The 24,776-nt window shown below is 46.1% G+C and overlaps 1 protein-coding gene across 1 annotated transcript in view; it reads left to right on the forward strand.

The window, feature by feature from the left end:
- Window positions 1-288: 288 nt before the first annotated feature.
- Window positions 289-24,776, forward strand: part of asmt2 (acetylserotonin O-methyltransferase 2) — a 110,820-nt gene continuing 86,332 nt past the window's right edge. The window contains exon 1 of the mRNA XM_084193828.1: window positions 289-606. The gene's annotated coding sequence lies outside the window, so the exon portion shown is untranslated. The remainder of the gene's footprint in view (window positions 607-24,776) is intronic.

Consider the following 24,776-nt stretch of genomic DNA (forward strand, 5'->3'; position numbering starts at 1 on the left):
TCATTGATGAAAGATCTGATATCAATACATTTTTCTGTTACCAAAACTATAATATATTACGAACACAGTGCACTAGGTTTTATAGACTTGACGCTTTGCCAAAGTTGTAAAAAATGGCATTGTTTAGAAAGAGTGCAAGGTCGAATCGAGTTTGTGCACACGCGCACTTCACAGAGGCGTTCCCTATGCTTCATTTGCTCCCACGTTAAAACGACACAGGTCAACTATCTGGAGTTAGTTCTGTTCATCTTGGACCGGCCATGGTCATTGCGTCACACTGACATGCTCAGTAGCGCCAGGGCAGAACAGGTGCAGAGCAGAACTACACGGTTCATGTTGTGTTGGTGTATTTTAAACATCGATTTATAAATCGCGAGAATACTTTTTGTTTTACATTTATATCTGAATCTTTGCAGTTACTGATAGAAAATAACGGCAGTAAACTAGCGGGTCTACTACGCATACAGAAGTGCATTTTGGATCTTTATCCCAGCAGCGCCGAAAGCCTCCATACATCCAGCACTAAACCAATCTAAAGGAATCTGGCTATCCGACCTGAAGTGTGCATCAGACGGTCGTCAATAGGTGACAGCATCGGACTATTGGGTGAGTCAGGTTTTAATGTCATCAAGACGATAACAACCCCAGGTTGTAGACTCACACCGCATATTGTATATAAGACATGTAGGACTTTGAAACAGTTGGCAGCTGCTGCACGTTTCGGAACATTGTTTTTACCACTATATTATGTCAGCAAGTGGCACTGACGTGTCCGGCTCCCTGGTCAATATTACAACATATCTCATGGTGATGATGCTTTCTGGAGCCAGAGAGTCAAACCGACAGCTACTGGACTGAATGTAGCCTACAGAACATTTCTCCTCTTGTTAGGCCACACATTTTGCAGGGAAAATAATGGGTTATGCAATGGAGTTCCTTTGTATTGCACAGCTCTGCATATAGCTACCTCCATGGGCCCCAAGCTGTGGAGCTAACCCTACACAACCAGCTAACGCTAACCCTACACAACCAGCTAACCCTAACTCTACACAACCAGCTAACCCTAACCCTACACAACCAGCTAACCCTAACCCTACACAACCAGCTAACCCTAACCCTACACAACCAGCTAACCCTAACCCTACACAACCAGCTAACCCTAACCCTACACAACCAGCTAACCCTAACCCTACACAACCAGCTAACCCTACACAACCAGCTAACCCTAACCCTACACAACCAGCTAACCCTAACCCTACACAACCAGCTAACCCTAACCCTACACAACCAGCTAACCCTAACCCTACACAACCAGCTAACCCTACACAACCCAGCAGCATCTTTATTCAGCCAGGTCTCATAGGCTAGATGTAACATAGTAAATGACAATCCGGGACATTCAAATTAGTATGATATGTTACGTTTGGTACGGTTACATAAGACAGAAGGTTACTTATTCCATTTGAGACTCAGACCTGGGGGGGCTTCATGCGGGCTGAGCTCTTCCTGAGTCCGGCAGAATCATATTACTCTGGGTTCCAGCTAATGGTACTCGGCCGAGTTCACTTCAGCATATCCTGCCCGATTCAACTTTTTCAGGAGTAGGGTTTTATATGGCAGGTGATGGAAGAATAAAAAAACTAAGATGTAATAATTTCACCTGCACATTTTCTAGGTCATTTGCAAACAAACATTCGGTCCTTTAGGCTAGTAGATTGAGAAGGACCCTAATGAGGGCATTTTAAAACCCTGATGATTAATGAGTTCACCGAGGTGTGCAATTGATTTAATAACTTGTTTATGATGGCTGTGAAGTTAGTGATGTTGTAATACACCTGTTATTTACAGTTGAAGTTGGAAGTTTACATTCACCTTAGCCAAATACATTTAAACTCAGTTAGGGTCACCACTTTATTTTAAGAATGTGAAATGTCAGAATAATAGTAGAGAATTATTTCTTTCAGCTTTTATTTCTTTCATCACTTTCCCAGTGGGTCAGAAGTTTACATACACTCAATTAGTATTTGGTAGCATTGCCTTTAAATTGTTTAACTTGGATCAAACGTTTCGGGTAGCTTTCCACAAGCTTCCCACAATAAGTTGGGTGAATTTTGGCCCATTCCTCCTGACAGAGCTGGTGTAACTGAGTCAGGTTTGTAGGCCTCCTTGCTCGCACACGCTTTTTCAGTTCTGCCCACAAATGTTCTATAGGATTGAGGTCAGGGCTTTGTGATGGCCACTCCAATACCTTGACTTTGTTGTCCTTAAGCCATTTTGCCACAACTTTGGAAGTATGCTTGGGGTCATTGTCCATTTGGAAGACCCATTTGCGACCAAGCTTCAACTTCCTGACTGATGTCTTGAGATGTTGCTTCAATTTATCCACATAATTTTCCTTCCTCATGATGCCATCTATTTTGTGAAGTGCACCAGTCCCTCCTGCAGCAAAGCACCCCCACAGCATGATGCTGCCACCCCCGTGCTTCACGGTTGGGATGGTGTTCTTCGGCTTGCAAGCAATCCCCTTTTTCCTCCAAACATAACAATGGTCATTATGGCCAAACAGTTCTATTTTTGTTTCATCAGACCAGAGGACATTTCTCCAAAAAGTACGATCTTTGTCCCCATGTGCAGTTGCAAACCGTAGTCTGGCTTTTTTATGGTGGTTTTTGAGCAGTGGCTTCTTCCTTGCTGAGCGGCCTTTCAGGTTATGTCAATATAGGACTCGTTTTACTGTGGATATAGATACTTTTGTACCGGTTTCCTCCAGCATCTTCACAAGGTCCTTTGCTGTTGTTCTGGGATTGATTTGCACTTTTCGCACCAAAGTACGTTCATCTCTAGGAGACAGAACGTGTCTCCTTCCTGAGCGGTATGATGGCTGCGTGGTCCCATGGTGTTTATACTTGTGTACTATTGTTTGTACAGATGAACGTGGTACCTTCAGGTGTTTGGAAATTGCTCCCAAGGATGAACCAGACTTGTGGAGGTCTACAATATTTTTCTGAGGTCTTGGCTGATTTCTTTTGATTTTCCCATGATGTCAAGCAAAGAGGCACTGAGTTTGAAGGTAGGCCTTGAAATACATCCACAGGTACACCTCCAATTGACTCAAATGATGTCAATTAGCCCATCAGAAGCTTCTAAAGCCATGACATCATTTTCTGGAATTTTCCAAGCTGTTTAAAGGCACAGTCAACTTAGTGTATGTAAACGTCTGACCCACTGGAATTGTGATACAGTGAATTATAAGTGAAATAATCTGTCTGTAAACAATTGTTGGAAAAATTACTTGTGTCATGCACAAACTAGATGTCCTAACCGAATTGCCCAAACTATAGTTTGTTAACAAGAAATTGGTGGAGTTGTTGTAAAACGAGTTTTAATGACTCCAACCTAAGTGTATGTAAACTTCTGACTTCAACTGTATCTTAGCTAACTGTTAAAGCAGAGGTAAGGCAATACGTTTAGGGTCCACCCTATGTGACGTTATGTAGCTAATTGAAGGAACTGGTTTTTGTTTGTAAAACATTGGTAATCTAGCTAAGACTAGGCAAGACAGCACCCAGTTAACATAGCTAGTTAGCTAGCAGTCACAGTTAGGTAGTCACAAAGTATTAGAGCGACCACAACTGGTCTCGAGCAGACATGGCAAAGAGCGCTCCAAGATTGAATGGTTTATTTAATTTGTTTCATGTGTAAAAGCTGAATTACAGTAACACAAACAATACATAAAAAAAAAATATATATATATACACTGCTCAAAAAAATAAAGGAAACACTTAAACAACACAATGTAACTCCAAGTCAATCACACTTCTGTGAAATCAAACTGTCCACTTAGGAAGCAACACTGATTGACAATACATTTCACATGCTGTTGTGCAAATGGAATAGACAACAGGTGGAAATTATAGGCAATTAGCAAGACACCCCCAATAAAGGAGTGGTTCTGCAGGTGGTGACCACAGACCACTTCTCAGTTCCTATGCTTCCTGGCTGATGTTTTGGTCACTTTTGAATGCTGGCGGTGCTTTCACTCTAGTGGTAGCATGAGACGGAGTCTACAACCCACACAAGTGGCTCAGGTAGTGCAGCTCATCCAGGATGGCACATCAATGTGAGCTGTGGCAAGGTTTGCTGTGTCTGTCAGCGTAGTGTCCAGAGCATGGAGGCGCTACCAGGAGACAGGCCAGTACATCAGGAGACGTGGAGGAGGCGGTAGGAGGGCAACAACCCAGCAGCAGGACCGCTACCTCCGCCTTTGTGCAAGGAGGAGCAGGAAGAGCACTGCCAGAGCCCTGCAAAATGACCTCCAGCAGGCCACAAATGTGCATGTGTCTGCTCAACACCATGCAGGACGTTTGGCATTTGCCAGAGAACACCAAGATTGGCAAATTCGCCACTGGCGCCCTGTGCTCTTCACAGATGAAAGCAGGTTCACACTGAGCACATGTGACAGAGTCTGGAGACGCCATGGAGAACGTTCTGCTGCCTGCAACATCCTCCAGCATGACCGGTTTGGGGGTGGGTCAGTCATGGTGTGGGGTGGCATTTCTTTGGGGGGCCGCACAGCCCTCCATGTGCTCGCCAGAGGTAGCCTGACTGCCATTAGGTACCGAGATGAGATCCTCAGACCCCTTGTGAGACCATATGCTGGTGCGGTTGGCCCTGGGTTCCTCCTAATGCAGGACAATGCTAGACCTCATGTGGCTGGAGTGTGTCAGCAGTTCCTGCAAGAGGAAGGCATTGATGCTATGGACTGGCCCGCCCGTTCCCCAGACCTGAATCCAATTGAGCACATCTGGGACATCATGTCTCGCTCCATCCACCAACGCCACGTTGCTCCACAGACTGTCCAGGAGTTGGCGGATGCTTTAGTCCAGGTCTGGGAGGAGATACCTCAGGAGACCATCCGCCACCTCATCAGGAGCATGCCCAGGCGTTGTAGGGAGGTCATACAGGCACGTGGAGGCCACACACACTACTGAGCCTCATTTTGACTTGTTTTAAGGACATTACATGAAAGTTGGATCAGCCTGTAGTGTGGATTTCCACTTTAATTTTGAGGGTGACTCCAAATCCAGACCTCCATGGGTTGATAAATTTGATTTCCATTGATAATTTTTGTGTGATTTTGTTGTCAGCACATTCAACTATGTAAAGAAAAACGTATTTAATAAGATTATTTCATTCATTCAGATCTAGGATGTGTTGTTTAAGTGTTCCCTTTATTTTTTTGAGCAGTGTGTGTGTGTGTGTGTGTGTGTATATAGATATATATATATATATATATATATATATATATATATATATATATATATATATCTCAGTGAGGTGAAAAAAGTATTTGATCCCCTGCTGATTTTCTATGTTTGCCCACTGACAAAGACATGATCAGTCTATAATTTTAATGGTAGGTTTATTTGAACTATCAGCGTCTGGGTGCAGTGGGGAAAAGGAATCAGGCGCAGGTTACAGAACTGAGAATAAATGGCTTTACTCGACTCCAAGTAAATATTAGCAAACCTTCCACGCAGGGAAGAGCAAAAACAACAGCTCAACAGACGACGTAACAAAGAACAATCACGCACACACCCATGAGGGAAAACAGAGGTAATATAGGGAAACTAATAAGCCTAATGAGTAACAGGTGGGAACAATACAGACAGAACTAGTGAGACACAGAAACATCGATCGGTGGCAGTTAGTACTCCGGTGACGACGACCGCCGAAGCCTGCCCGAACGAGGAGGAGGAGCAGCCTCGGCCGTATCCGTGACAGTACCCCCCCCCCCCCTGATGCGCGGCTCCAGCCGTGCGTCGACACCGGCCTCGGGGACAGCCAGGAGGACTCGGAGCAGGGCGAGTCGGATGACGACGATGGAACTCCCTTAACAAGGAGGGATCGAGGATGTCCCTCCTAGGGACCCAGCACCATTCCTCCGGACCGTATCCCTCCCACTCCACGAGGTACTGCAGGCCATCCGACGCCTCAAATCCATGATGGAACGGACCGAGTACGCCGGTGCCCCCTCAATGTCCAATGGGGGCGAGGAACCTGCCGTACCTCAGACTCCTGGAGCGGACCAGCTACCACCGGCCTGAGGAGAGACACATGGAACGAGGGGTTAATACGGTAATCAGGGGGGAGCTGTAACCTATAACAAACCTTGTTCAACCTCCTCAGGACTTTAAATGGCCCCACAAACCGCCGACCCAGCTTCCGGCGGGGCAGGTTTCTGGTCGAGAGCCAGACCCGGTCCCTCGGTGCATAAACCGGAGCCTCACTGCGGTGGCGGTCGGCACTCGCCTTCTGTCTCCTAATCGCCCTTTGCAGGCGTACATGGGCAGCGTTCCATGTCTCCTCCGAGCGCCGAAACCATTCATCCACCGCAGGAGCCTCGATCTGGCTCTGATGCCACGGTGCCAGGACCGGCTGGTAACCTAGTACACACTGAAAGGGAGACAGGTCAGTGGAGGAGTGGCGGAGGGGATTTTGTGCCATCTCTGCCCAGGGGATGTAAACTGACCAATCCCCCTGCCGGTCCTGGCAATACGACCTCAGAAACCTACCCACATCCTGGTTTACTCTTTCCATCTGCCCATTACTCTCGGGGTGAAAACCTGAGGTCAGGCTGACGAGACCCCCAGATGGTCCATAAACGTCTTCCAGACCCTCTGTGAACTGGGGACCCCGATCAGACACTATATCCTCAGGCACCCCGTAGTGCAGGAAGACGTGTGTAAACAGGGCCTCTGCGGTCTGTAGGGCAGTAGGGAGACCGGGCAAAGGAATGAGACGACAGGACTTAGAAAACCGATCCACAACGACCAGGATCGTGGTGTTACCCTGTGACGGAGGAAGATCTGTAACAAAGTCCACCGATAGGTGTGACCACGGCCGCTGTGGAACGGGGAGAGGTTGTAATTGACCTCTGGGCAGGTGTCTAGGTGCCTTGCACTGAGCGCACACCGAACAGGAAGAAACATAAACCCTCACGTCCTGAGCTAAGGTGGGACACCAGTACTTCCCACTAAGACAGCGCACTGTCCGACCAATGCCAGGATGGCCAGAAGAAGGTGACGTGTGAGCCCAATAAATCAAACGATCGCGAACCTCGGACGGAACGTATGCACGACCCACTGGACACTGGGGGGGAGTGGGCTCCGTGCGTAACGCCCGCTCGATGTCCGCGTCAACCTCCCATACCACCGGTGCCACCAGACAAGAAGCCGGAAGTATGGGAGTAGGCTCCCTGGTCTGATCCTCTGAGTCATATAGCCGGGACAGAGCGTCTGCCTTAGCATTCTGGGAACCTGGTCTATACGATAGGGTGAACACAAAATGCGTGAAAAACATGGCCCACCTTGCCTGACGAGGATTCATTCTCCTCGCTGCCCGAATGTACTCCAGATTGCGGTGGTCAGTCAAAATGAGAAAAGGGTGTTTAGCCCCCTCAAGCCAATGCCTCCACACCTTAAGAGCTTTCACAACAGCTAACAGCTCCCGATCCCCCACGTCGTAGTTTTGCTCCGCCGGGCTGAGCTTCTTTGAGAAGAAAGCACAGGGGCGTAGTTTGGGAGGCGTACCCGAGCACTGAGACAGTACAGCTCCTATCCCCGCCTCGGACGCGTCCACCTCGACTATGAATTGCAAGGAAGGATCCGGATGAGCCAGCACGGGAGCCGTGGTGAACAGCGCCTTCAGCTGACCAAAAGCCCTGTTCGCCTCCGCTGACCACTGCAGACGCACCGAACCGCCCTTTAGCAAATAGGTTATGGGAGCTGCTACCTGGCCAAAGCCCCGGATAAATCTCCGGTAGTAGTTGGCAAAACCCCAAAATCGCTGCACCTCCTTTACCGTGGTAGGAGTCGGCCAATTACGCACGGCTGAAATGCGGTCATACTCCATCTCGACCCCTGACTCTGACAAGCGGTATCCTAAGAAGGAGACGGACTGTCTGAAGAACAGACATTTCTCAGCCTTAACGTACAGGTCATGCTCCAACAGTCTACCAAGCACCTTGCGCACCAGGGACACATGCTCGTCGTGTGTTGCGGAGTATATGAGAATATCATCTATATACACCACTACACCCTGTCCATGCAGGTCCCTGAAAATCTCATCGACAAAGGATTGAAAGACTGATGGAGCATTCATCAACCCGTACGGCATGACGAGGTACTCATAGTGACCAGAGGTGGTACTAAATGCCGTCTTCCACTCGTCCCCCTCCCGGATACGGATCAGATTGTACGCGCTCCTGAGGTCCAATTTTGTGAAGAAGCGTGCCCCGTGCAATGACTCCGTCATACTAGCAATGAGAGGAAGAGGATAGCTGTATTTTACGGTTATCTGATTTAGACCTCGATAGTCAATGCACGGGCGTAAACCTCCATCCTTTTTCTTCACAAAAAAGAAACTCGAGGAGGCAGGGGAAGTGGAGGGCCGAATGTATCCCTGTCCCAGAGATTCTGTGACACATGTCTCCATAGCCACCGTCTCCTCCTGTGACAGAGGATACACGTGACTCCTGGGAAGTGCAGCACCCTCACAGAGATCTATCGCACAATCCCCTCGTCGATGGGGTGGTAATTGAGTCGCCTTCCTTTTACAGAAGGCGAGAGCCAAATTGGCATATTCTGAGGGAATGTGCATTGGGGAGACATGGTTTGGACTCTCCACCGTGTTTGCCCCTACGGAAACACCTACACACCTTCCCGAGCACTGAGGTGACCATCCCTTAAGAGCCCTCTGTTGCCACGAAATACTGGGGTCATGGGTGGCTAGCCAGGGAAGGCCCAGCACCACGGGAAACGCAGGGGTTTCAATAAGGAAGAGACTAATTCTCTCTTCATGACCCCCCTGTGTCTCCATCCGAAGTGGAGCTGTGACCTCCCTAACCATACCTGACCCTAATGGGCGACTATCTAGGGCACGTATGGGGAAGGGCACATCTAACGGCAATATAGGAATCCCTAATCTATGCGCAACCAATCTATCCATGAAATTCCCAGCTGCGCCGGAATCTACGAGCGCCCTATGCTGGGAATGTGGGGAAAACTCAGGGAAAATAACATGAATCATCATGTGAGCAACAGGGAGCTCTGGGTGAGTTGGGTGCCTACTCACCTGGGATGGTCCCCCAGAACCCTGCCTGCTGCCTCGATTCCATGAGGGTCGTCTCCTGCACCGGCCCGCAGTGTGTCCTCTGCGGCCACAGTTGGTGCAGGAGACCACCCCCTTGCTCGGTCTCTCCGCATCAGCACTTCCAAGCTCCATAGGTGTGGACTCGGAAGTGCTGGGGGATGGACTGGACAGACCCTGATCTGGACGTCCGCGGGTAGCCAACAGGTTATCCAGCCGGATCGATAAATCTACCAGCTGGTCCAGGATAAGATTAGTGTCCCTGCAGGCCAGCTCCCGACGAACGTCCTCCCGTAGACTGCATCAGTAGTGATCAATCAGGGCCCTCTCGTTCCATCCCGCGCTGGCTGCCAGTGTCCTGAAATCCAGGGCGTATTCCTCCTTCCCTGGCTGAGGTGAAACAGACGCTCCCCCGCCGCTCTCCCCTCAGGCGGATGATCGAATACTGCCCGGAAACGGCGGGTAAAGTCCTCATAACGAACGGACTCAGCGTCTATTCCACCCCACTCCGCGTTGGCCCGTTCCAGGGCTCTGCCCGACAGACAGGAGGTGAGGGCGGACACGCTCTCGTATCCCGAGGGAGCCGGGTGGATGATGGCCAGGTAAAGCTCCACCTGGAGCAGGAAACCCTTACACCCGGCAGCTGTCCCATCTTATTCCCTCGGGAGCGAGAGCCGAAGACCACTGGACCCAGGGTTTGAGGATCCTGATGGAAGAGAAATCGGCGAAGGAGGAGGTGCAGAAAACCCAACTCTCTCCCATCGACCCATGGTGTGGATCACTTGATCCAGAGCCGAACCTAGTGTAGGTCTACAATCCTGTCCCTGACATCCTTGGAGAGCTCTTTGGTCTTGGCCATGGTGGAGAGTTTGGAATCTGATTGATTGATTGCTTCTGTGGACAGGTGTCTTTTATACAGGTAACAAACTGAGATTAGGAGCACTCCCTTTAAGAGTGTGCTCCTAATCTCAGCTCGTTACCTGTATAAAAGACACCTGGGAGCCAGAAATCTTTCTGATTGAGAGGGGGGTCAAATACTTATTTCCCTCATTAAAATGCAAATCAATTTATATCATTTTTGCCGTGCGTTTTTCTGGATTTTTGTTGTTGTTATTCTGTCTCTCACTGTTCAAATAAACCTACCATTAAAATTATAGACAGATAATTTCTTTGTCAGTGGGCACACGTACAAAATCAGCAGGGGATCAAATACTTTTTTCCCTCACTGTATATATGTATGTATGTATATGTGTATGTGTGTGTGTGTGTATATATATTGTGATTGACCCTATACAGTCAATGGGTCAATCAGCTACTGTCTACTTTCATTGAAAAGCAAATCTATAAGAAAATAAACTATACGTTTATTGTAAAACAACATTCTATAGGTTGAATGATTAGTGTTTCCAGCTGATCCTATTCCTCACTTGAACCCCATGTAAAGTGATGTGCTCTACAATACGTCTTCTTGTTTGTCTCCCTGCCAGCAGACTCAAGTTTCTCCATCCTCAGCCTCTCTGACGGACTGTCTCCACCTTCCACCACCATGTGCTAGATACTTAGACTGTCTCCACCTTCCACCACCATGTGCTAGATACTAAGACTGTCTCCACCTTCCACCACCATGTGCTAGATACTAAGACTGTCTCCACCTTCCACCACCGTCTGCTAGATACTAAGACTGTCTCCACCTTCCACCACCATGTGCTAGATACTAAGACTGTCTCCACCTTCCACCACCATGTGCTAGATACTAAGACTGTCTCCACCTTCCACCACCGTGTGCTAGATACTAAGACTGTCTCCACCTTCCACCACCGTGTGCTAGATACTTAGACTGTCTCCACCTTCCACCACCGTGTGCTAGATACTTAGACTGTCTCCACCTTCCACCACCATGTGCTAGATACTTAGACTGTCTCCACCTTCCACCACCATGTGCTAGATACTAAGACTGTCTCCACCTTCCACCACCATGTGCTAGATTGATATTTAGATTGAAATTTAGATTGTTCACAGCCAGAAATGTATGTGTGACACAACAGTTATCACTCATAATAACGTATTATTGATCAACAATTACAGTCCATCCATTCTGGTTTACAATACTTTTTCACTTTCCACTAGTAATGACAAGAAGTATAATGTAAAACATTATTACATTCATGCTTGTGGCAATGAGGCAATGAGGCTTGTGAGTTTGTTGATGCTTGGGCCATAAAATAAAATATAACACACAGTGCTTTGAATATACTATTGAACATTAAAATGGATGACAATTGGATGGATGTTAGGATGTTGTTTTTAAGGGTTAAAACAAGAAGGAAATATATAAACGCAACAAAGATTTTACTGAGGTCCAGTTCATAAGGAAATCAGTCAATTGAAATAAATTCGTTAGACCCTAATCTATGGATTTCACATGACTGGGAATACAGATCTGCATCTGTTGGTCACAAATACCTTTTAAAAAAAGGTAGGGGCGTGGATCAGAAAACCAGTCAGTATTTGGTGTGACCACCATTTCCCCTATTTGACCTAGATAGTTTGTGTGTATGTATTGATATGTAGGTTACATGCTTTAAAAAATAAAAATAATAATGATTGATGTAGTTCTGTCCTTGAGCGGTTTTTGTCTATTAATGTTCTGTATTATGTCATGTTTCATGTTCTGTGTGGACCCCAGGAAGAGTAGCTGCTGCTTTTGAAACAGCTAATGGGCATCCTAATAAAATACCAAATACCAAAAATACCATTTGCCTCATGCAGCACGACACCTCTCCTTTGCATAGTTGATCAGGCTGTTGATTGTGGCCTGTGGAATGGTGTCCCACTCCTCTTCAATGGCTGTGTGAAGTTGATGGATATTGGTGGGAACTGGAACACGTTGTCGTCCATTGTCAATCCAAACATGTTCAATGGGGGACATGTCTTGTGAGTATGCAGGCCATGGAGGAACATTCTCAGTTTCGACATGGGGCCGTGCATTTTCATGCTGAAACATGAGGTGATGGCGGCAGATGAACGGCACGGCAATGGGCCTCAGGATCTCATCAAGGTATTTCTGTGCATTCAAATTGCCATCGATAAAATGCAATTGTGTTCATTGTCCGTAGCTTATACCTGCCCATACCATAACCCCACCGTCACCATGGGGGACTCTGTTCACAACGTTGACATCAGCAAACCGCTCACCCACACAACGCTGGTACAGTTGAAACCGGGATTCATCCGTGAAGAGCACACTTCTCCAGCGTGCCAGTGGCCATCGAAGGTGAGCATTTGCCCACTGAAGTCTGTTATGAAGCAGAACAGCAGTCCGGTCAAGACCCTGGTGAGGACGGCAAGCACGCAGATGAGCTTCCCTGAGACGGTTTCTGAAACTTTGCAGAAATTCTTTGGTTGTGCAAACCCACAGTTTCATCAGCTGTCTAGGTGGCTGGTCTCAGACGATCTTGTATTTGAAGAAGCCGGATGTGGAGGTCCTGGGCTGGCGTGGTTACACGTGGTCTGTGGTTGTGAGGCCAGTTGGACGTACTGCCAAATTCTCTAAAACGACGTTGGAGGCGGCTTATGGTAGAGAAATTAACATTCAATTCTCTGGCAACAGCTCTGGTGGACATTCTTGCAGTCAGCATGCCAATTGCACGCTGCCTCAAAACTTGAGACATCTGTGGCATTGTGTTGTGTGACAAAACTGCACATTTTAGAGTGGCCTTTTACTGTCCCCAGCACAAGGTGCACCTGTTTAATGATCATGCTGTTTAATCAGCTTCTTGATATGCCACACCTGTCAGGAGGATGGACTATCACGGTAAAGGAGAAATTCTCACTAACAGGGATGTAAACAAATTTGTGCACAAAACTTGAAAGAAATAAGCTTGTTGTGCGTATGGAATATTTCTGGGATCTTTTACTTCAGCTCATGAAACATGGGACCAACACTTTACATGTTGCGGTCCCGCTTTAAATGAGGTGCAGCTTATAAAGGCTTCATAAACACTACATAAATGTGTTACAAATCATCTATAACCATATGTCATGCTTTGTGGTCCTCTGTAGCTCAGCTGGTAGAGCACGGCGCTTATAACGCCAAGGTAGTGGGTTCGATCCCCGGGACCACCCATACACAAAGAAATGTATGCACGCATGACTGTAAGTCACTTTGGATAAAAGCGTCTGCTAAATGGCATATTATTATTATTTATTATTATTATAAAAGGTTCATAACTGTGACAGAAACGCCAATGTCAAATGGGACATAACCCACTATGTCAAATATGACAAACCTGTGCTTTATAAAGGGTGGCATAAGCACCGCTTAATAAAGACCTTATAAATCATATTAAATTGCGGCTTCACAAAGCATTTATAACCCTGTTATTTTTTTGTAGAGCATTGCAACGCCAGGATATTGGGTTTGATTCCCGGGACCACCCATGCATAAAAGTGACTGCTAACTTTGATGTATAATATTGTATTTCACTAAAACATTTCTAGGATGGCCCAACCTCTTTCCCTCTTGGGTGCATAGCAGTGGAGGCTCCTCAGAGGAGGAAGGGGAGGACCATCCTCCTCAGTGAATTTCATAAAAATGGTGAAACATTGAAAAAGTTATAATTTTTTGATAAAACTATACTAAATATAATTAACTAAATATATTCACGTCACCAAATAATTGATTAAAACACACTGTCTTGCAATTAAGGTCTACAGTAGCCTCATCAGCACTCTGTAGGGCAGCACCATGATAAAGCCGGAGGACAGCTAGCTCCTCTTGGTACATTGACTTCAATACTAAACCTAGGAGGCTCTTGGTTCTCACCCCCTTCCATAGACTTACACAGTCATTATTACAACTTCCGGAGGACGTTCTCCAACCTATCAGAGCTCTTGCAGCATGAACTGACATGTTGTCAACCCAATCAAAGGATCTGTAACGATCTGGGTTGGACAGACGCTGGGAGACAGGAAGCAGGAGGATGATTTAATAATTAAAAGCCGGACAGCGTCTGGACCGGGGAAACAAAACAACATCAATGCTGACACGGGGATCACACTGAGGAACAGACAGATATAGGGGAGGTAACCAAGCATCTGGACCGGGGGAAACAAAACAACATCAATGCTGACACGGGGATCACACTGAGCAACAGACAGATATAGGGGCGGTAACCAAGCATCTGGACCGGGGAAACAAAACAACATCAATGCTGACACGGGGATCACACTGAGGAACAGACAGATATAGGGGCGGTAACCAAGCAGTGATGAAGTCCAGGTGAGTCCAATGAAGAGCTGATGCACGTAACGATGGTGACAGGTGTGTGTAATGATGGGCAGTCTGGCGCCCTCGAGCACCAGGGAGAGGGAGCGGGAGCAGGCATGACAGTACCCCCCCCCCCCTCTAGGGACGCCACCGTGATCAGGGGTGTATTCATTCCGCCGATTCTGTTGAAAAACGTTTCTTAAACGGAAGCAAACGAAACGGGCATAAAAATACCTGAATTTGTCCAATAGAAACTCTCGTTTGCAACTGTTGGACTAATGATTACACCCTAGATCAGCTAGATGCAGGCAAGAGTGTGCAAGGCGATATTGAATGTGTCCCTCTGTCATCTGAAATGTTTCTCTCGACCTGTGTGCACCTACGTTGTAAACTTTCATTCATAGGCTGGGTTGTAGCAACCTCATGATGGGTATAGGGAAAATTCTACTATCATGTAGTAGCCTAAACCTATCGATGTTACATTGAACTGGGTGGATGGAATATGAATGACAGTCATACAACATGCTGGAATAGACATACAGTCCATTCAGAAAGTATTCAGACCTCTTGACTCTTTCCACATTTTGTTATCTTACAGCCTTATTCAATTTTTTATATTTTTTTATCCTCATCAATCTACACACAATACCCCATAATGACAATGTAAAAACAGGTTTTTAGAAATGTTTGCAAATGATTTAAAATAGAAAACAGAAATACCTAATTCACATAAGTATTCAGACCCTTTGCTATGAGACTCGAAATTACTATATAATGCCCATAGTTGACAGTGCATGTCAGAGTAAAAACCAAGCCATGAGGTCAAAGGAATTGTCCGTAGAGCTCAGAGACAGGATTGTGTCAAGGCACAGATTTGGGGAAGGGTACCAAAACATATCTGCAGCATTGAAGGTCCCCAAGAACACAGTGGCCTCCATCATTCTTAAATGGAAGAAGTTTCGAACCACCAAGCCTCTTCTTAGAGCTGGCCGCCCGGCCAAACTGAGCAATCGGGGGAGAAGGGCCTTGGTCATGGAGGGACCAAGAACCCGATGGTCACTCTGACAGAGCTCCAGAGTTCCTCTGTGGAGATGGGAGAACCTTCCAGAAGGACAACCATCTCTGTAGCACCTCCATCAATCAGGCCTTTATAGTAGAGTGGCCAGACGGAAGTCACTCCTCAGTAAAAGGCACATGACAGCCCGCTTGGAGTTAGCCAAAAGGCACCTAAAGGACTCTCCGACCATGAGAAACAAGATTCTCTGGTCTGATGAAACTAAGATTGAACTCTTATGCCAAGCGTCACGTCTGGAGGAAACTGGCACCATCCCTACGGTGAAGCATGGTGGTGGCAGCATCATGCTGTGGGGATATTTTTCAGCGGCAGGGACTGGGAGACTAGTCAGGATAGAGGGAAAGATGAACGGAGCAAAGTACAGAGAGATCCTTGATGAAAACCTGCTCCAGAGCGCTCAGACTGGGGCGAAGGTTCACCTTCCAACAGGACAACGACCCTAAGCACACATCTAAGACAACGCAGGAGTGGGTTCGGGACAAGTCTCTGGATGTCCTTGAGTGGCCCAGCCAGAGCCCAGACTTGAACCCAATCGAACATCTCTGGAGAGACCTGAAAATAGCTGTGCAGTGACGCTCCCCATCCAACCTGACAGAGCTTGAGAGGATCTGCAGAGATTAAGTGTTGAGTTAGATTACATACTGTAGCTACCTCAATCGTTATTTCAAATAATTTTGGTGACTTCACATCAATTGCTAGCTAGCCGAAATGTAGAGTCGTGGTCAAACGTTTTGAGAATGACACAAGTATTGATCTTCACAAAGTTTGCTGCTTCAGTGTTTTTAGATATTTTTGTCAGATGTTACTATGGTATACTGAAGTAAAATTACAAGCATTCCATAAGTGTCAAAGGCTTTTATTGACAATTACATTAAGTTTATGCAAGTCAATATTTGCAGTGTTGACCCTTCTTTTTCAAGACCTCTGCAATCCGCCCTGGCATGCTGTCAATTAACTTCTGGGCCACATCCTGACTGATGGCAGCCCATTCTTGCATAATCAATGCTTGGAGTTTGTCAGAATTTGTGGGTTTTTGTTTGTTCACCGTCCTCTTGAGGATTGACCACAAGTTCTCAGTGGGATTAAGGTCTGGGGAGTTTCCTGACCATGGACCCAAAATGTTGATGCTTTGTTCCCCAAGCCACTTAGTTATCACTTTTGCCTTATGGCAAGGTGCTCCATCATGCTGGAAAAGGCATTGGTCGTCACCAAACTGTTCTTGGATGGTTGGGAGAAGTTGCTCTCGGAGGATGTGTTGGTACCATTCTTTATTCATGGCTGTGTTCTTAGGGAAAATTGTGAGTGAGCCCACTCCCTTGGCTGAGAAGCAACCCCACACATGAATGGTCTCAGGATGCTTTACTGTTGGCATGACACAGGACTGATAGTAGCGCTCACCTGGTCTTCTCCGGACAAGCTTTTTTCCGGATGCCCTAAACAATCGGAAAGGGGATTCATCAGAGAAAATGACTTTACCTCAGTCCTCAGCAGTCCAATCCCTGTATCTTTTGCAGAATATCAGTCTGTCTCTGATGTTTTTCCTGGAGAGAAGTGGCTTCCTCGCTGCCCTTCTTGACACCAGGCCATCCTCCAAAAGTCTTCGCCTCACTGTGCGTGCAGATTCACTCACACCTGCCTGCTGCCATTCCTGAGCAAGCTCTGCACTGGTGGTGCCCCGATCCCGCAGCTGAATCAACTTTAGGAGATGGTCCTGGCACTTGCTGGACTTTCTTGGGCGCCCTGAAGCCTTCTTCACAACAATTGAACCTCTCTCCTTGAAGTTCTTGATGATCTGATAAATGGTTGATTTAGGTGCAATCTTACTAGCAGCAATATCCTTTCCTGTGAAGCCCTTTTTGTGCAAAGCAATGATGACGGCACGTGTTTCCTTGCAGGTAACCATGTTTAACAGAGGAAGAACAATGATTTCAAGCACCACCCTCCTTTTTAAAGCTTCCAGTCTGTTATTCTAACTCAATCAGCATGACAGAGTGATCTCCAGCCTTGTCCTCGTCAACACTCTCACCTGTATTAACGAGAGAATCACTGACATGATGGCAGCTGGTCCTTTTGTGGCAGGGCTGAAATGCAGTGGAAATGTTTTTTGGGGATTAAGTTAATTTTCATGGATGGCAAAGAGGGACTTTGCAATTAATTGCAATTCATCTGATCACTCTTCATAACATTCTGGAGTATATGCAAATTGCCATCATAAAAACTGAGGTGAAACTTTGTGAAAATTAATATTTGTGTAATTCTCAACTTTTGACCACGACTGTAGCTAGCTAGCAGGCTCAGCTAAATACAAATCCCCCTACATACAGCCATGTCTCATAGTCACGTCATGAGATTTGAAAATGAAAGAGGAATATAATCATACAAATTGAATGGTTTCCCATCTTCCCATTTAGAGTTTCTGCCGCAGCACATCTATGCCCTTGTCCAGATGGTGTGACGAAGGCATTTCCTAACAGATCTGCTAACTTTCTTTGTTGTTACTTTTAAGGTTACTTAAGTCAAATGACACCGCTGGTCCTGCTCACACTGCCCTACCCTATGATTTGACTTCTTTCTCCCCTCTCTCTCCAGATGAAATCTTGCGACTTGTGACGGCCGGCCGCCCAACAACCTGCCCGCTTGACCCTATCCCCTCCTCTCTTCTCCAGACCATTTCCGGAGACCTTCTCCCTTACCTCACCTCGCTCATCAACTCATCCTTGACCGCTGGCCATGTCCCTTCCGTCTTCAAGAGAGCGAGAGTTGCACCCCTTCTCAAAAAACCTACACTCGATCCCTCCGATGTCAACAACTACAGACCAGTTTCCCTTCTTTCTTTTCTCTCCAAAACTCTTGAGCGTGCCGTCTTTAGCCAACTCTCTTGCTATCTCTCTCAGAATGACCTTCTTGATCCAAACCAGTCAGGTTTCAAGACTGGTCATTCAACTGAGACTGCTCTTCTCTGTGTCACGGAGGCTCTCCGCACTGCTAAAGCTAACTCTCTCTCCTCTGCTCTCGTCCTTCTAGACCTATCTGCTGCCTTTGATACTGTGAACCATCAGATCCTCCTCTCCACCCTCTCCGAGTTGGGCATCTCTGGCGCGGCTCACTCTTGGATTGCGTCCTACCTGACAGGTCGCTCCTACCAGGTGGCGTGGCGAATCTGTCTACGCACCACGTGCTCTCATCACTGGTGTCCCCCAGGGCTCAGTTCTAGGCACTCTCCTATCCTCGCTATACACCAAGTCACTTGGCTCTGTCATATCCTCACATGGCCTCTCCTATCATCGCAGACGAAACCCAATTAATCTTCTCCTTTCCCCCTTCTGATAACCAGGTGGCAAATCACATCTCTGCATGTCTGGCAGACATATCAGTGTGGATGTCGGATCACCACCTCAAGCTGAACCTCGGCAAGACGGAGCTGCTCTTCCTCCCGGGGAAGGACTGCCCGTTCCATGATCTCGCCATTACGGTTGACAACACCCTGTCGTTCTCCGCTAACATCAAGGCGGTGACCCGATCCTGTAGGTTCATGCTCTACAACATTCGCAGAGTACGACCCTGCCTTACACAGGAAGCGGCACAGGTCCTAATCCAGGCACTTGTCATCTCCCGTCTGGATTACTGCAACTCGCTGTTGGCTGGGCTCCCTGCCTGTGCCATTAAACCCCAACAACTCATCCAGAACGCCGCAGCCCGTCTGGTGTTCAACCTTCCCAAGTTCTCTCACGTCACCCCGCTCCTCCGCACACTTCACTGGCTTCCAGTTGAAGCTCAGATCTGCTACAAGACCATGGTGCTTGCCTACGGAGCTGTGAGGGGAACGGCACCACCGTACCTTCAGTCTCTGATCAGTCCCTACACCCAAACGAGGGCATTGCGTTCATCCACCTCTGGCCTACTGCCCCCCCCTACCTCTGCGGAAGCACAGTTCCCGCTCAGCCCAGTCAAAATTGTTCGCTGCTCTGGCACCCCAATGGTGGAACAAGCTCCCTCACGACGCCAGGACAGCGGAGTCACTCACCACCTTCCGGAGACACTTGAAACCACACCTCTTTAAGGAATACCTGGGATAGGATAAAGTAATCCTTCTACCCCCCCTTACCCCACCCCAAAACAATTTATTTAAAAAATTGTAAAGTGGTTGTCCCACTGGCTATCATAAGGTGAATGCACCAATTTGTAAGTCGCTCTGGGTAAGAGTGTCTGCTAAATGACGAAAATGTAAATGTAAAAGGTTGGAACCAACATGCAGTACCTCCAGCAGACAGAGAGGTAAAGAACCATTCGTCCTCCAGCAGGAAGAGAGGTAAAGAACCTTTCGTCCTCCAGCAGGAAGAGAGGTAAAGAACCATTCGTCCTCCAGCAGACAGAGAGGTAAAGAACCATTCGTCCTCCAGCAGTGCCTCCAGCAGACAGAGAGGGAAAGAACCATTCGTCCTCCAGCAGTACCTCCAGCAGACAGAGAGGTAAAGAACCATTCGTCCTCCAGCAGGAAGAGAGGTAAAGAACCATTCGTCCACCAGCAGACAGAGAGGTAAAGAACCATTCGTCCTCCAGCAGTACCTCCAGCAGACAGAGAGGTAAAGAACCATTCGTCCTCCAGCAGACAGAGAGGTAAAGAACCATTCGTCCTCCAGCAGACAGAGAGGTAAAGAACCATTCGTCCTCCAGCAGGAAGAGAGGTAAAGAACCATTCGTCCTCCAGCAGACAGAGAGGTAAAGAACCATTCGTCCTCCAGCTCAGGGTCAAACTACACTATTCACAGCTCTGTGGAATGTTCAAAGTAATTGCATTGCTGGACTTTCTGAAACTTCATGTGTTTTTGTATTGTTTTAAAAATGTACATATAAAAGGAAATGTTTTTTTTATGTTTATTTGTTTGAGCTATTAGTGATAATTCCGTAAGTGTTAATACATTTGTGTTTACATCATTAAGCCTTTATGGATGTGTTATGAATGACCAAAGGGGTCTGACTTTATAGTAAGTACAGCGATATAGAGTCTTTATGGATGTGTTATGAATCACTGAAGGTGACTCACTTCAAACTAAGTATTACAGGACACTACATAAAGTGTCAAATAGGTTATTAAGGTTCTGCTGATTTATGAAGGTTCTCTCATGATCCACAGGTTACTGTAGGGTGTGCGAGGTATTTAAATGGGTTGATGGACCTGCAAAGTTTGTGTGTGTGTCAGAACCAAGATGATTTGGAGTGGTCCAACCTGAGACCACCGCACCAGGTATTCCTCTTCTGATCCCATGCTGGATACCAGGGCTTGATTACAATCTGTTTACAATGGTGCCAACATTTTGTGGCTGATCTTTCAGTGGGGGAGTGGGTGAATGTGTCAAAGACCTGACTGGGCCCAACACCGAGCGGTACGGCTCGTTATATTGTTGTGTCAAAGACCTGACTGGGTCCAGCACCGCACGGTATAACTGGTTATATTGTTGTGTCAAAGACCTGACTGGGTCCAGCACCGCACGGTATAACTGGTTATATTGTTGTGTCAAAGACCTGACTGGGCCCAGCACCGAGCGGTATGGCTCGTTATATTGTTGTCAAAGACCTGACTGGGTCCAGCACCGAGCGATATGGCTCGTTATATTGTTGTCAAAGACCTGACTGGGCCCAGCACCGAGCGGTATGGCTCGTTATATTGTTGTGTGAAAGACCTGACTGGGCCCAGCACTGAGTGGTATGGCTCGTTATATTGTTGTGTGAAAGACCTGACTGGACCCAGCACCGAGCGATATGGCTCGTTTTTGTTGTGTGTTTGTGTACTGAGGAACATGTAACTTGGTTCCAGAAGAAAGACACTTTAAATGTCTTTATGTTGGGGGGCTTTCATCAAGGTAAGTGTTTCTTGAGGTAAGGTAAGTGTTCCAGGCTATTGAACACACAGCACATATAAGCCTGGGAGATCAACCACTCAAAGTTGGCTTTAGAGGGAGTGACCATAGAATTCTATAGGAGTATTTGTATTTATTAGGGATCCCCATTAGTTTCTGCCAAGGCAGCAGCTTCTCTTCCTGGGGTCCAAACATATTAAAGCACTTACATTACATATAAAACAAAAGATAAAACAGTACATCATATGACATTATTACACCACTACATATCTACAATACAAAATGTTTAATACCACCATACAACAATATCACAATGTGTGTGTCTGCATGTGTCTATACCCTTTGTGTGTGTCTCTTCACAGTCCCCGTTGTTCCATAAGGTGTATTTTTATCTGTTTTATAAAATCTGATTCTACTGCTGGCATCAGTTACCTGATGTGGAATAGAGTTCCATGTAGTCATGGCTCTATGTAGTACTGTGCGCCTGCCATAGTCTGTTCTGGACTTGGGGACTGTGAAGAGACCTCTGGTGGCATGTCTTGTGGGGTATGCATGGGTGTCCGAGCTGTGTGCCAACAGTTCAAACAGACAGCTCGGTGCTTTTAACATGTCAATACCTCTCATAAATACAAGTAGTGATGAAATCAATCTCTCTTCCACTCTGAGCCAGGAGAGATTGACATGCATGTCATTAATGTTAGCTCTCCGTGTACTTTTAAGGGCCAGCTGTGCTGCCCTGTTCTGAGCCAACTGCAATTTTCCCAAGTCCGTCTTTGTGGCACCTGACCACACGACTGAACAGTAGTCCAGGTGAGACAAAACTATGGCCTGTAGGACCTGCCTTGTTGATAGTGTTGTTAAGAAGGCAGAGCAGCGCTTAATTATGGACATACTTCTCCCCATCTTAGCTACTGTTGTATCAATATGCTTTGACCATAACAGTTTACAATCCAGGGTTACTCCAAGCAGTTTAGTCTCCTCAACTTGCTCAATTTCCACATTATTCATTACGAGATGTAGTTGAGGTTTAGGGTTTAGTGAATGATTTGACTGAAATACAATGCTTTTAGTTTTGGAAATATTCAGGACAAACTTATTCCTTACCTCTTTGTTAAGTGTTGCAGTTATTTCAGTTGCTGTAGTAGCTGACGTGTACAGTGTTGAGTCATCCGCATACATAGACACACTGGCTTTACTCAAAGCCAGTGGCATGTCGTTAGTAAAGATGGGAAAAAGTAAGGGGCCTAGACAGCTGCCCTGGGGAATTCCTGATTCTACCTGGGTTAAGTTTGTGAGGCATCCATTAAAGAACACGGTGTTCTGTTAGACAGGTAACTCTTTATCCAAAATATAGCAGGGGGTGTAAAGCCATAACACATACGTTTTTCCAGCTGCAGACTATGATTGATAATGTCAAAAGCCTCACTGAAGTCTAACAAAACAGCCCCCACAATCTTTTTATCATAAATTTCTCTCAGCCAATCATCAGTCATTTGTGTAAGTGCTGTGCTTGTTGAATGTCCTTCCCTATAAGTGTGCTAAAAGTCTGTTGTCAATTTGTTTACTGTAAAATAGCATTGTATCTGGTCAAACACAATTTTTTCCTAATGTTTACTAAGGGTTGGTAACAGGCTGATTGGTCGGCTATTTGAGCCAGTAAAGGGGGCTTTACTATTCTTTGGTAGCGAAATGACTTATGCTTCCCTCCAGGCCTGGGGGCACACACTATCTAGTAGGCTTAAATTGAAGGTATGTCAAATAGGAGTGGCAATATCTTCAGCTATTATCCTCAGTAATTTTCCATCCAAGTTGTCAGACCCTTGTGGCTTGTCATTGTTGCTAGACAACAATACTTTTTTCACCTCTTCCACACTCACTTTACGGAATTCAAAATTACGATGCTTGTCTTTCATAATTTGGTCAGATATACTTGGATGTGTAGTGTCAGCATTTGTTGCTGTCATGCCTAAATTTGCTAATCTTGCCAATGAAAAAAATAATTAAAGTAGTTGGCCATATCAGTGGGTTTTGTGATGAATGAGCCATCTGATTCAATGAATGAGTTTGTCTTTTTGCCCAACATTTCATTCAAGGTGCTCCAAAGCTTTTTACTATCATTCTTTATGTCATTTATCTTTGTTTCACAGTGGAGTTTCTTCTTATTTATATTCAGTTTAGTCACATGATTTGTCAATTTGCAGTACATTTGCCAATTGGTTTTGCTGCCAGACTTATTTGCCATACCTTTTGCCTCATCCCTCTCAACCATACACATTTTCAATTCCTCATCAATCCAAGGGGATTTAACCATTTTTAGTTATTTTCTTAATGGGTTCATGCTTATTAGTAACTGGAATAAGCAATGTCATAAATGTGTGCAGCATCTGGTTTCTCCTCATTACACACCACAGCAAATATTATTTACATTATCAACATAAGAATCACTACAAAACTTATTGTATGACCTCTTATACACTATATTAGGCCCAGCCTTTGGAACTTTGGTTTTCCTAGATACTGATAACCTGAACCAGGTTGCATGCACTGGTTACAGTTTGAAGCTTTTTCTTGAGTGGGCAGCTTGATGAAAGCCAGTCAATATTTAAATCACCCAGAGAATATACCTCTCTGTTGATATCACATACATTATCAAGCATTTCACACACATTATCCAGATACTGACTGTTAGCACTTGGTGGTCTATAGCAGCTTCCCACCAGAATGGGCTTTAGGTGAGGCAGATGAACCTGTAGCCATATTACTTCAACAGCATTTAACATGAGATCCTCTCTAATCTTTACAGGAATGTGGTTCTGTATATAAACAGCAACACCTCCACCTTTAGCGTTTCTGTCTTTTCTGTAGATCTTATAACCATGTATTACTACCACTGTATCATCAAAGGTAATATCTAAGTGAGTTTCAGAATATGAATGTCATCTGTTACTAGCAAGTTATTTTCATGAACCTTGTTTCTTAGGCTACATATGTAACCGTGGGCTATTTTTAGCACTTTTCTGGGATGCTTGATTGTTTTCATTGTGCTACTGGGAAGCTTAGCAGAGGTAGACATTCTCATGCTATTTCTGTTAGTGCAGGGTGAGCTGCACACAGTGGACTTCCTACTAGGGCACACCACCTCAGTGCTAACAGTATAACTCTGGTTCATAGGCACATGATTATTGCATATTATAGCTGTAGGATCAGCAGAGGCATTCAGGGCAGTTAGAGGGACATAAATTAGGTTACTTACCTTGTGTCTTCCAACACCCCTGGGATAATGTACATTTGCTGAAGCATTATGACAACTCAGCAACACAATGGTAGGGTCATTGATCAGTCATTGTCTCAACGCAGCCTTATAATGCTATGAAAAGATCTAGGAACCCATCCTCCTTATAAAACAAGCTTTCTTTCCAGAAGG

This window comes from Coregonus lavaretus (assembly GCF_964263955.1).
Source record: "Coregonus lavaretus genome assembly, contig: HAP1_SCAFFOLD_655, whole genome shotgun sequence".
Classification (NCBI taxonomy): Eukaryota; Metazoa; Chordata; class Actinopteri; order Salmoniformes; family Salmonidae; genus Coregonus; species Coregonus lavaretus.